Source organism: Coptis chinensis, chromosome 1 (assembly GCF_015680905.1).
Source record: "Coptis chinensis isolate HL-2020 chromosome 1, ASM1568090v1, whole genome shotgun sequence".
NCBI lineage: Eukaryota > Viridiplantae > Streptophyta > Magnoliopsida > Ranunculales > Ranunculaceae > Coptis > Coptis chinensis.
Genome location: NC_141456.1, coordinates 20344562 through 20358293, shown reverse-complemented (window position 1 = coordinate 20358293; position 13732 = coordinate 20344562). Strand labels below are relative to the sequence as shown.

The 13732-nt window shown below is 35.7% G+C and overlaps 1 pseudogene across 1 annotated transcript; it reads left to right on the top strand.

Moving 5' to 3' along the window:
• Positions 1 to 322: 322 nt before the first annotated feature.
• LOC147522784 ((+)-cis,cis-nepetalactol synthase NEPS3-like) lies at positions 323 to 12674 on the top strand (annotated as a pseudogene). The gene is made up of 3 exons (XR_015214584.1): positions 323 to 3152; positions 10392 to 10526; positions 11610 to 12674. The product of XR_015214584.1 is annotated as a (+)-cis,cis-nepetalactol synthase NEPS3-like (transcript).
• Positions 12675 to 13732: the final 1058 nt, after the last annotated feature.

Here is a 13732-nt window from a genome sequence, read left to right as displayed (position 1 = left end):
CTAGGTTTTCGTCCACAAGAAGCTGTGTTACTAGTGAGCTGAATCTGATGGGAAGTTTGATGCACAAGTATATGAAGAATAGCGTTAGTTCGGGCGGGTTTGCAAGACTTTGGGGGCTAGATTATTAACTAGCTGTCTAAGTCAAATTATAATTACAACTTTATTTGTAATTAAAAAAAATTGTCTTGTTTTACTACTTTTTTACGATTACAAAACTTCTTTGATGAATACTTTTATATATATGAACAAAACTGTTTTATAAAACAAAAACCTTTATTATGTTCTTGTATTTCTTCTAATGGTTTTTAGCTTATTAGTATATACTTATTAAGTGGAAAATGTCTTCAGGGAATGCTGGATTATGACATTTAATGTCTAAAACTTTTTTTTCCTTTTATTGAGTTTTCTTTATTTTTCGAAGGTTGTTAAATATTTTCCATACATTTAGTGATAAATGTCTTTGTGGGAACGCTGGTAAGGACATTTGATGAGTACAAAATTTCTTTTTTAAATGTAAAATATTATGTGATAAATCAGAAATGTCATTGTGGGAACGCTGGTAATGACATTTAATTTGTATATTATTTGTTTTTTCTACGATTAGAAAACTAGTTTTATATCTAATATGTTATTTTTGTATACAACATTTGTTTTCTTCCCTATTTTTATATCACTCTTATTTAAGTGATAAATGTCATATGGGAACGCTAGTAAATGTCATATGGGACATTGCTTCATATTTACATCGTGATTTCTCTTATACAATTTTTAATTTCCTTTTTATTATAAACTCAAAAATATGTCTGTATATGTAATTTTTTTTTCCTTTCCATAACTGGTTTTTGAAAGGGGGGGGTCGGGACATGCCAAGTTTGCAAATTCTCGGTTTTTTTTTTGTTGCGAACAGATCTGGTTGACCATCTTGGCAATCTAGTTCAAACATTCTTGGCAATTTAATTACGCTCTGCAAGTCTGATGTTTGATTCTTTGTTTTGCTGTTTGAGCTTTGATCGAAATGGAGCAGAATAAGAAAGAAGTGTAGTTTAATTGAGTGTAGTCCCTTTCTCTCACAGTCTCACACCACTCTTTTCCTTCTGAAATAAACAAAGGCAGAGTGCGACTGAATTCTGATCTTTCATCATTGATAAAAAAGAGGATCATGTACGTTTTAATCTTCGTTATTGATTCATCTGATTTTCTAGTTTGATTCTCAAAAGCAAGTCTTTTTTTTCTTGTTTTTTTTTTCGCAGTTGTATGTCAAGTATCGGTTTCGCGGTTATTGAACATGTGGCTTTTGTGAGCAATCGAATGGCACTCCTGCACCATATCACCTCCAGTCGCGTAATTTGACCCGTATCACTGTATGCATTGTAGTCTGGGTGTAGGCGTGTAGTGCTTAACATAGATTTAGTCATTAGGTGTAGGCGTTGAACGTTTTGGATAGTGAAGGTTACAAGCAGGTTTTTGTCCTCAAGAAGCTGTTTTACTTGTGAGCTGAATCTGTTGGGGAGTTTGATGCGCAAGTATAGGCATTGCCACAGTCTGTTATTGCTTGGAGATAATGAAGAATCGTGTTAGTATGGGTAACAATAGGTATAATGTGGGTTTACAAGACTTTGGGGGATAGATTATATACTAAGTGTCCAAGTCAAATAATAACTACAACTTTAATTACTAACTACCAATGTTCACTATAGATATTATCTAACCTTAATTACTAACTACCACATGAAAGACCACCAACAATGACATCAAGTCCACTAAGATAGGTGGCGCATGATTTTTTATGTCAATTGGGACATTCAATCATTATTTCCTGTTTTTTCCCCTGTTATATTTGCGGTCATGTGTCGACTATCACGTGGTCGTCGAGCTTCTCTAGCTATTGTAACCAACCGAATGCATCTCCTGCACCATATCACCTCCAGTCGCGTAATCTGACCCGTATGCGTGCTAGTAATTGGGTGTAGGCATTGCTTGTGGTTCATAGTGAAGGTTTTGAACAGGTTTTCGTCCGCAAGAAGCCGTGTTACTAGTGAGCTGAATCTGATGGGGAGTTTGATGCACAAGTATATGAATGGCCACAGTTTGCTATTGCTTGGAGATAAGGAAGAATAGCGTTAGTGCGGGTAACATTAGGTAAAATGTGGGTTTGCAAGACTTTGGAGGCCAGATTATTAACTAAGTGTCTAACTCAAATTATAATTACAACTTTATTTGTAATATAAAAAAAAATTGTCTTGTCTTACTACTTTTTTACAATTACAAAACTTCTTTTATCTTTTATGGTCAATGTCTTTATATGAATACTTTTTTATATATAAACAAAATGGTTTTGTAAAACAAAAACCTTTGTTATATGCTCGTATTTCTTCTAATGGTTTTTAGCTTATCATTATATACTTTTTTCATAAAATGTCTTCAAGGAACGCTGGATTATTTTTCAAAGGTTGTTAAATATTTTCCATACATTTAGTGATAAATGTCTTTGAGGGAACGCTAGTAAGACATTTTATGAGTACAAAATATATTTTTTATATGTAAAATTTTAAGTGATAAATCGTAAATGTCTTTATGGGAACGCTGGTAAGACATTTTATGTGTACAAAATATATTTTTTATATGTAAACTTTTGAGTAATAAATCGTAAATGTCTTTGTGGGAACGCTGGTAAGACATTTTATGAGTACAAAATATATTTTTTATATGTAAACTTTTAAGTGATAGGTCATAAATGTCATTGTGGGAACGCTGGTAATGATGTTTAATTTGTATATATATATATATATATTTTGTCTACGATTAGAAAACTAGTTTGCAAATTATCGGTGTTTGTTTGCTGGGAATAGATATGGTTGACCATCTTGGCGATCTAGTTCGAACGTTCTTGACAATTTTGTTTGACACTCATGTGTTCTGTGCTCCGCAAGTCTGATGTTCAATTCTTTGTTTTGCTGTTTGAGCTTTCATGCTTTTCTTCTTAGAAAGCTTTGATCGAAATGGAGCATAATAAGAAGTGTAGTTTAATTGAGTGTAGTCCCCTTCTATCACACCACTCTTTTCCCTCTCAAATAAATAAAGGTGGAGTGCGACTGAACTGAAGCGACATCAAATTGTTTTGATCTTTCATCATTGATCAGAAAGAGGATCAGGTATGTTTTAATCTTCGTCATTGATTCATCTGATTTTTGAGTTTGATTCTTGAAAATGTTAGTTAAAACAAACCCTAATTGATTTGCTATTAGGGTTTTCAGTTATTGTTTTGTTTTTGTACTATAGATATTAACAGACCCTAATTACTAACTGCCACAGGAAAGACCACCAACATTGACAACAAATTAACTAAGCCTAGACTTGTTAATTCCAAATGCTGTCAAACAGGTGGTGGATTCTTTTACCCACGCGTGATATTTTTTATATTGATCTATTGGGTTACCTCTAATAATGGACATTCAATAATTAATTCCGCCATTTTTTCCTTTTTTTTTTTGCGGTTGTATGTCAAGTACTTCTGTTTGCAGTTGTTGAACATCTGGCTCTTGTAAGCTACCAATTGTCGCTCCTGCACCATATCACCTCCAGTCGTGTAATCTGACCGGTATGCATTGTAGTCTGGGTGTAGGCGTGTTGTGCTTAGCACGGGTTGTCATTAGGTGTAGGCGTTGCACGTGCTGCATAATGAAGGTTCCAAGCAGGTTTTCGTCCACAAGAAGTTGTTTTACTAGTCAGCTGAATCTGTTGGGGAGTTTGATGCACTAGTTTTATGCATTGCCACAGTCTGCTATTGCTTGGAGATAAAGAAGAATAGCATTAGTACAGGTAACATTAGGTAAAACGTGGGTTTACAAGACTTTGGGGGGCAAGATTATTAACAAAGTGTCTTAAGTCAAATAATAACTACAACTTTATATATAAATTGTTGTTCATATGAACAAAAAAAATTTGTGAAACAATATCCTTTCCTCATGTGCTTAGATTTTCTTCTAATGGTTTTTAGCTTATTTTTAAATACTTATTAAGTAAAAAATGTCTTCAGGGAACGCTGGATTATGTTGATAAAAAAAAAAGGGAACGGCTGGATTTTGACATTTTAAGTCTAAACTTTTCTCTTTTTGCAGAGTTTTCTTTATTTTTCAAAAGGTTGTTAATGTTTTCCATACATTAACTGATAAATGTCTTTGTGGGAACGCTGGTAAGGACATTTTATTTTATGAGTTAAAAATTTCTTTTTAATATTTAAAATATTAAGTGTCGTTATAAATCATAAATGTCATGGTGGGAATGCTGGTAATGACATTTGATGAGTGCAATATTTCTTTTTTATATGTAAAACATTAAGTGATAAATCATAAATGTCATTGTGGGAACGCTGGTAATGACATATGGTTTGTATATTATTTTCATATGCAACAATTGCTTTCTTCCCTATTTTTCTATCATTCCTATTTAAGTGATAAATGTCTTATGGGAACTAGTAGATAATGACATTGCTTCATATTTACACTGTAATTTCTCTTATACAATGGTTTTTTTTTCCTTGTCAACTCAAAATCGTGTCCACATGTATTTTTTTTCTTCCATATCTGGTTTTTAAAATGTGTGTGTGTGTGGGGGAATCTGGTTCAGGTGTTCTTCACGAGACATGTCAAGATTGTGCGGATTCTTGGCAATCTAGTTTGAATGTTTGAGTGTTTTTCATTCTGCAACTTTGATGTTCAATGGTTCATTTGGCTGTTTGAGCCTTCATGGTTTACTTCCCATAAGGCTTTGATCGAAATGGAGCAGAAAAAGAAAGAGGTGTGTTGAGTTTATTTCCATAAATGATTTTTAACCCAACTGTATCCTGTGTATCCGTAACCGTTTTGGAGTCTTATGGTATCGACATGGGTACTAAGGGCTACCACACGTATTACAGTATCATACAATAGGATTTAGAATTTTAATTTGTTTCATACAAAGCTTATTTCTATTTTCTAATTGTTTACTATTGTGTCATTTGGTAAATGACTACGTGAATGGTGGATAATGACATATGCCTTATAAGTTGTTGTGATTTTCCCTTATTCCCCCGAGTAAAATGTTGTGTACTTATTGTGTGTGGGAGCATGTGGGTATGTAGGTGATGGTGTCATTGGTGTGGTGTTAGCATTAGAAGTGGGTAATGTGATAGGGTTTTGAGTTAGTCCTGTTAGTGGATGAGTAGGTCTATTAGTGGGGCAGTTGTTTATTTTGTTATTTAAGTGACAGAATGGCAGTAGGCAGAATTTAATTGTTATGGTTTAACTTTTTTTTTATAAGTATATTTTGTTCAACTTTGAGTTGCAATAGAGGTCACAGAGGCCATGGTTCCTCGATAAACCAACCGGAGGTTAGAGCAGTTCGATTTATTGGGTTGGGCTGAACCAATTTATCGTTATGGAACATAGATTGGAAAAATTGGAAAAGAAAGTGAACTCTCATTTCTGACCAGCGTCGGATTATGTAAAAGTTTTCCGAGCTTTTTGACAAGTTTAATTCACGATTCATCCCATTAGCACACAAGCCTGTGCGTTGGGAAGAACAGATATCATTCCTCCAATCCAAGAACAGGGATGATCAGACAACACTTTTGGTGTAAATCAGACTGATTGTAGCAATCTTATACTCGAAAATTTGTCAATATCGGTTTGGCAACTTGTGTTGAAGTAGGGTGACAGATTTGAATGTGTAGCACGTTGCAATCAATGATAATCAGTCAAAACATCCCAAAGTGGAGATGTTTTCTCTTCACATAAAACAATCAAGGGAAGATGCAGTGGGTGTATTGCTTCAACAGGCTCTAAAGGTTGGTCATCATGTCATTATAATGCTTGAAAATGCAAGATGAAATGGTCATTGCAAATTCTATTTTCCAATTAAGTCAAGCTGTGTTTTACTGTCTAGTGTTATTCCTCCGCCAAAAAGGGTCTATCTTTGTAAAACATATTGGACTGGTAGTGAGATGGCAAATGAGGAGGCTGAACAAGGCAATGATACTGAAGCTGAGCACTATGAATGTCGAAGCCGTGGAGTCACGTGATCCCATTGTCGCCACTCACAATTTTAGGCTGGAGGGCAAGCCTAATTTTAAGGGAAATGGATGTTTTGTGCATGTTAGATTAAATGGTGGAGTATTGTACGTGGGTGGGGCAATGCGGGCCCACTCTGTTTCGCCTTATGTGGTTCTTTGCTCAGAAGTTGGTGGACCGTATTTGTAAGTTGTGGGCTTTTGATCAGCTGGGTGCTAAGGCGAGTATTATATTTGCCAACAAACTCAAGTTTGTGAAAACCAAAATTAAGGAATGGAATAATTTGGAACTTGGAAGAGTGGACAAGAAAAAAGATTAGTATTTGAAGGATATTAAAGTGTTAGATTTGAAAGAAGAAGAGGAGGGTATGCTTTCTATGGGTGAGAATAACAGACGTCAAGATTTGAAAGTGGATTTTGAGAAAATGGTCTCTTTGGAGGAAATGTCTTGGGAGAGTAAATCAGGTTAATGATTGATGGGGAGGAGAGTCTTATGGAAGGGGTTGTTGTGTCTTACTATAAGTTATACACTGAACCTGCTCCCTTCCGTCCTAGAGTTGATAATCTAGTTCTTGAGGGTATTTCAGAAGGGGAGATAGGGTTTTGAGAGGGTGATTGATGAGGAGGAAGTTTGGGAGGCCATTTCACTCTTGAACAGTGATAGATCTCCAGGTCCTTATGGTTTTCCTATCGTGTTTTTTATAAAGGTTTAGAATGTCGTGAGCGTCGATTTTATGGGCATGATTAAGGATTTTTATGATACAAATTTTGGGGCGCGGTATTTACACCCCAACTAATGGGATCGACACCCCTTCGACAAATTCCCATGTATTGGCACCCCTCCATTAATCGTATTAGTTGACGTACATCCTACACCCCTCCATTCTCACGGCAACAAACTTTTGCAATTTTTCTATACTCGCGGCAGCGTGTTACCGTGGTTTTGGAGACATCACAGTATCCGTTTGCCGTGGGTTTTGGGATACCACAGTATCCGTATGCCACGGGTGTTCAAAACTTGAGGTAAAAAAAAAAACCTTCGCGGCAAAGCTTTACCGTGGGATGTGGGAACCCACGGCAACTCACTGCCGTCGAATGTGGGAACTCACAACAATTTGCTGCTGTGGGATTATCAGGCATGTTAGGGTGTAAAAGGACATACAGGGAATAACCGTTATTCTTCTACCCTTTTGCCAAAGAGGTGCCAATCCTATAAAGTGGTTAGTAAACTCCGCCGCCGCAAACTTTTTGGTAAGTTATCATTATGTGTCCTTGGCAGTGTCTAGGGAGGTTAGGAGTGAGTTAAGCCAATGCGTGCAAATAGACAGACCAGGCTCATCTATTTATGTTGAGGCCAGTGCAAGTCTGTCTATGATTAAAAGTCTACTTGCATATCTCAAACTATCTTTGTAGCTGGAACAATCTTTATTGCATATTTGTTGTGCTCAATAGAAGTCATCACGTTCACAAGACTTCTTGCTGTTTGGTTAGAAAATAAAGCATTGCAAGATATGGTTCATCTAACATGTCTGAACTCCTGCCAGGTAATCTCGTTTTTCGTTATGATTATCATCATTTGGAGATAATGTTTTCTTTGTTTAGTTTATTTTTTCATTTTCTGTTTTTATTTTATTTTTCTTTTTTGTTTAGGTTTACGTATCATTAAACATGTCTGAAATCCGTGTCAGGTAAGGAAATTATGGTACCATTAAATATATAACTATAAGCGTTTAATAATCATGCTGCAGTAAAACATATTCTCTAGGACTACAAAGGAAACCGGCTTCTGTATGGATTTTGATTATGTCCTTAGTGCTATATCCATACAAGAAATTGGGCTAGAGAGTCTCATTTTAAAACAAAAACAACTCTAAAGCCCTATCCATAATTTTTTTGGGTTTTAATACCCCTACATTGTTTTTATTCGCCATAAGTGTTTTTTTATAGAAAATCTTTAGAATCTAAGCTTTTGACTCGAGACTAGGTGCCACCTGTTATTTTTTAATATAAATTATTCTCTTTTTCACCCTTCCAAAATAACTACTTATAGATAAGATAACTACCATAATAAAGATTGGATAAGATAACTACTTTTAGATAAGATAACTACTAGAACAAAAAGAGTAGATTTTGGGTTTGAATAGAATTTAGCAAAAAGTACGTGTATTGCTCCAAAAGTTAAATTTGACACTACTACCTGTTTTCATCCGAATGTGGACGTTATAAACTTATACATTTTAAAATGCAGATGCACCATGTTATAAACTTATATATTTTAAAATGCAGATGCACCACGTTATAAACTTATATATTTTAAAATGCAGATGCACCACGTTATAAACCTATATATTTTAAAATGCATACACACCACGCATTTTAAAATACAGATACAAAATGCATTTGATTATTTATTTTGTGGGTTTGATTAACTACTATTAAATGAAACGGGTTGGTTTAGAGTTTATTGGGGTATTAAATTCTAAACAAATTTAAGAGGAGTCTTAGGACTACTAAATATTTATAACTAAGTCCTCTAGACTAATTTTCCGTATATCCATAGTAGTAGAGATGCTATCAATACGTAAAGAACTAAATTTTACATTTTCATGCATATAATTGCAATATTTGGGTCTTATTTTACCTTTTGTGATCATTCTTTAGCGGGGTACTAAATTGTCCAAAAAAAAAAACAGGGTACTAAATTGTTATTTTGCGGCATTTGGATAATGCAATAAAACATTGCCCCTCCCTCTCTGTATTGTCGTCAGTATAGGAGTAGCATATTTGAACATCTTTTGTAACTTTTAGAACCAATGCAAATCAGGAACATAGTGAGCTTGTATTCTGGTAGAATTTCAGTCAACCTATCCTACCTTGATTATTTCCATATCAAGTTTCTAATGCCTTCTTTCATCTTTTCGAGATACATCACAATATATTGATTCTACTTCAGTAGGCCCTTGTTGATTTTCATTCTACTTCAGTAACCTATCTTGCCCTTGTTATAAGCTGACCTTAAATTTTCGTATAATATGAATGCATTTCTGTCTATATATGCTTGTAATATGCTTCTTGTAATTGGGTGTTGGAGATGATACACTCTAACATCTCCAACACTATCTTGGGATCACTCACTTTTATAGTTTTATTTACTATTTTTCTTTCCAAAATGTATCCTGGGGATCACTCACTTAATTAATTGATGGAAGAAGATATTCTATGGGCATAAAACAGACCATACAAAGAAAATATCAGTAGATTGTATATCTGCAATAAAATTATTTTGAATATTTTAACCTACAAGGATAATTACGTCGCATACTAGGAAACTCTGCATTGGCTTGGTAGTGGTCTTTTTGCCATTGCCATTGTTTGTATGATGCAGTATTGTTTATGTATTGTGTTTTGAAATTTGGGATTCATTTTCCCCAAGCTCTTTATCTGTTGCAAGTATCTATAGTTTAGGTTCTTTGGTGTATTTTTGTCGTTTGATTGTTTACTTAATTTAGAGTGTATTGAAATTTGAAATCACAACTTTCGGTAGTTGTCTTTGATTTTCTGCCTAAAATCTGAAGAACCAGGAGTTGTATCAGACTGATTTCAGCAATTTCTAATTTTCTGGAGTCGGAACTTATCACTATAAACCTGATAAGTTTCAACAGAATTGAGTGGGACTCCAAGTTCCGGAAGTTGAAATACAGCGTTAGTTTGTTTATCTTGTGCCTAAAAGAAGTATTTTGGTCTTGCAGTCTTGGATTTGTTTGTTTCTGTACTGCTTAAAAGCCACATTTTGGTTTGCATGCTGTTTGCAATGGGTAGACTTTGGACATTATTTTGGTGTTAGCTCCAGTTTGCACTTCTCACAACACGTTTTGTTTTTAACTTTTGATATGTTGAAACACAATTCGACTCTAGGGGTAATCTCTCAACGAACTCACATATTACTCAGGAGAGCGTTTTCATACATCTTTGATCAATTCAGAGGAAATGGAAAGGAAAACTTTAGTTTCAATCTTCTTCAGTGAGATTTGGTGCCTTGTTATTTAGGGGCTGGATTTTTCAATGCACTTAATTCTGGACGTCTATGCATGTGTTTCATTTTCTATTTTATTATAATTATTAACTTGTTGTTGTGTGAAATCTCGTGTGCTCTCACAAGCCATTTTTTTCCCCATTTGTGTGAGTCGGGTCAGTCCTGGGAAATGAGCAACGGCTGTGGTGCTTAATTCCTAGGATATAGCCATTGACAGAAGATGCCCTCTCGGATTTAATTTCTTCATTGAGATTTTTACTTCTTGTTCATAGTGGTTCAAAAAATCTAAATCTTTACTGATCTGCTTAGTAGTTATATATCATTGCCTATTACAAGTAATGTCAGAATCGTCTGATGTATTGTCATAAGAAGGGCTTCCAACTGCTTGGAAAGGGCCTTGGGACATCAGGCAACAGTCCCACCCACTAGCTTAGAGGCGGTAATGAGGTGTGTAACATGCCTTTTATACACTGGTGTATCTGTTCGCTGATACTTGTGTTGTTTTCTTGGTGCATACTAGATATGCAAGAATGTTGTCAGAAATTCAGAAAATTAACGAAAGCTTTGGTGAATAGTGAATCCACATGAAAACTACATTTCTTTTGACACTAAGCTATTTCAAAAGTACTGTAATATTGAGACAGTATTGAAATTTCAGAAGAAATATTTTGGGCTTTCAATTTCTCAGAATTTCAAAGACTTTGGACTTTCTTCAGTTTCTTGTTTATGCTGAAATTTTAGTTTTATTTTTGGCAAGGTTGGTGAAAATGTGAAAAAAAATCCCCATCATTTTACTAACTAGTATACTGCATGGCAGTGGGGGCGTGAGCGGAGAATCGGAGAACTGGAGATGAAGGGTTGGAGATGGAGAATTGGAGAGGGAGGAGGGCGTGGAGAGTGGAGAGGGAGAGGGAGACGAAGAGAAGAAAAATGAGACAGCAAATAACATTTTGGCCACATACCAACCCCCCCCGAACGTTTTGCTCCGCTCACTTGATTAACTAAATGAAAAGTACAAGTTAGAGAAGTGAGAAACTATACAAAATAATAAAAAACTATCAGCACTTCTTTGTTTTCTTATTTGTGAATTGTGATGGATGCTTAAGCAACTAGTTTTGGCTCTGTTGTTGAAAGTTGAGACACCTGCATATAATTCTATTTTTTTTTGGGCTCTTATCAACAAGCATAATTGATCGAGGGAGTCACTGAGGCTTTTAGTCCTTATATATATTGAATAAAGACAAAAGGGATGAGAGCTTACACTTCCTGAAATTTTGATTCCAATGTAAAAAGACTAGTTCTTTGAGCGTCCTTCCCATTTCATAGTTGACATGACGAAATTAGGGTCCCTCAGCTCAAACGGAGGTTTACAAGCCATATTTTCCTGACCTGATGGCAAAAAAATTCCACTCGTCCAATCTCTAGATCCTTTTGGAAGAAAAAGACAGAATGGCCTGTTTTAGCACTTTTGTCTCACTTTGCATTGGATTCTGACACTATTTCTATCTAATTATCTATTGTTTCCTTCAGAACAATAGTTGCCAAGTCATACCATTTGAACAGGATCTATATGAGTGGGTATTGAAATACAATATGCCTTGAGTTGGGCAGTTGTTTAGGACAATAATGACAGAAGAAACTGCCATGAGCAAGAAACTGGAGGGCAAAGTGGCGATCATCACAGGTGGGGCAAGTGGAATCAGCAAAGCCACTGCACGCTTATTTGCCAAAGAAGGGGAAGCTATGGTAGTCATCGCCAACATTCAAGACCAACTAGGCCAATCGGTGGCCTCATCCATCGGTCCACATTGTTGCACATACATCCACTGTGATGTAACTGATGAAAATCAAGTTAAATCCTTGGTTGAATCAACAGTTCAGAATTATGGACATCTAGACATCATGTTCAGCAATGCCGGCATAATAAATCACAACCAAACCATCTTAGATCTTGATTTATCTTTAATGGATCGTTTGTTTGCAACTAATGTACGTGGAATGGCTGCATGTGTGAAGTACGCCGCACGTTCAATGGTGGAAAGTGGTATGGAAGGAGGAAGTATTGTGTGCACAGCCAGTGTTGGTGGCACGAAAGGAAGTTCCGAGCTACAAGACTAAACCATGTCGAAACATGCAGTGCGGGGGTTGATTAAATCATCCTGTAATGAGTTGGGGAAGTATGGGATCAGAGTTAATAGTGTTTCTCCTGGTGCTGTTGCTACACCTTTGTTGTTGAAAGGTTTTGCATTGAATGACAAGGAGACAGCAGAAAAGATTTTTGCTTCGACTATTAACCTACCCCATATGGTGATGAAGGTGAATCATGTGGCTGATGCTGTGTTGTTTTTGGCCTCTGATCAATCTGCTTTTGTTACTGGGCATGATTTGGTTGGTTGTTGATGGTGGCCACCTTTGTCGTTGATTTAATGGTGAATGTGATGTTTATTGTCATCGTTTATTAGTTTATGTTTTCCCACTTAAACTCAACAGTGTCCTCCAGTTCTAAAGTGACTGCTACGACTGTATGCAGGAGTTGCCCAATTCATGTATGACTGCTTATTGAAATTTTATGTGATGTATGATCAATTTGCTCTCTGGTTCTCATCTTAGCTTTTAATTCACCAGTATAGCCATAGATGTTGTTATAGTCTGATGATATGCTGATTCTCCGTTAAGCGATAGGACCAAAAATTATAGATTTCGACAGCAGTATTCATATTCTATTCACCAGTCACCACCAACAGCTTAAAATCCCGTCCGATATTCTCTCACATTTTCTAGCTGTAAGAGGTTGGGAAGAAAAAAATAGGAATTGTTTGTAGCTATTACACTGTTCTTTGATCTTTACTTTACTAATAATTTTAATTGAGGTAGATATGCGTCTCCTTTTTGTTTTTAAAATAAGCGATATCTACAGTATGTAAAATATAATAAAGAAGTAAAAATTGCTAAATAATGGTTGTGATTGTGATTTGGTCATCTGGATTGTGTACAATATTTGCTAGATTTCCGTAACAAAGAAAATGGGGGATACAAAAGGCATGAATAGTTTCTGAAAAAGACACATGAAGTATCATAACATTCATATGACCAATGGGTTGAAAATTAGTTTCTGTGCCTTCAATCGATCCATAGTTTGGCTACGCTCATGTTCACATTCTTCTCCAAGGAGTTGCAACAGAGTTCAGATGGAATGACCATGACTACAAGCGGATCTTGTTAATTTGGTCTGAAATGCTTCATGCAGTCAAGAGAACCACTACATATTCTAATTATCTTAAAATCAATTCCTTGGTATTTCTCCTTCATTTTAGTCATGCCACAAGTAATCAGTTTATGTCCGACGGTTTGAATTACAAGCATCAATTTCGGTAAGAGGAAAGTGTTAGAGCGCTCAGTTCCACACTTCCACACTTCCACTCGTATAGTTGTATTATGTGCATCGTAGATTCAAATTCACCTAAAAAGGCTGGTGCAATGAGAATAAATCTTGTGATGTCGGATTATCGGGACTGATACACATCTAGAAAATGACGATTAAACTTGTATATCGTCCTGCAAGACAAGTCTACTAGTATTAAATTACTACTCATACGACTATCCATGGCAATTTTGATGACCCGAACCCATATCAGCAGAACCTAACGTCAAGT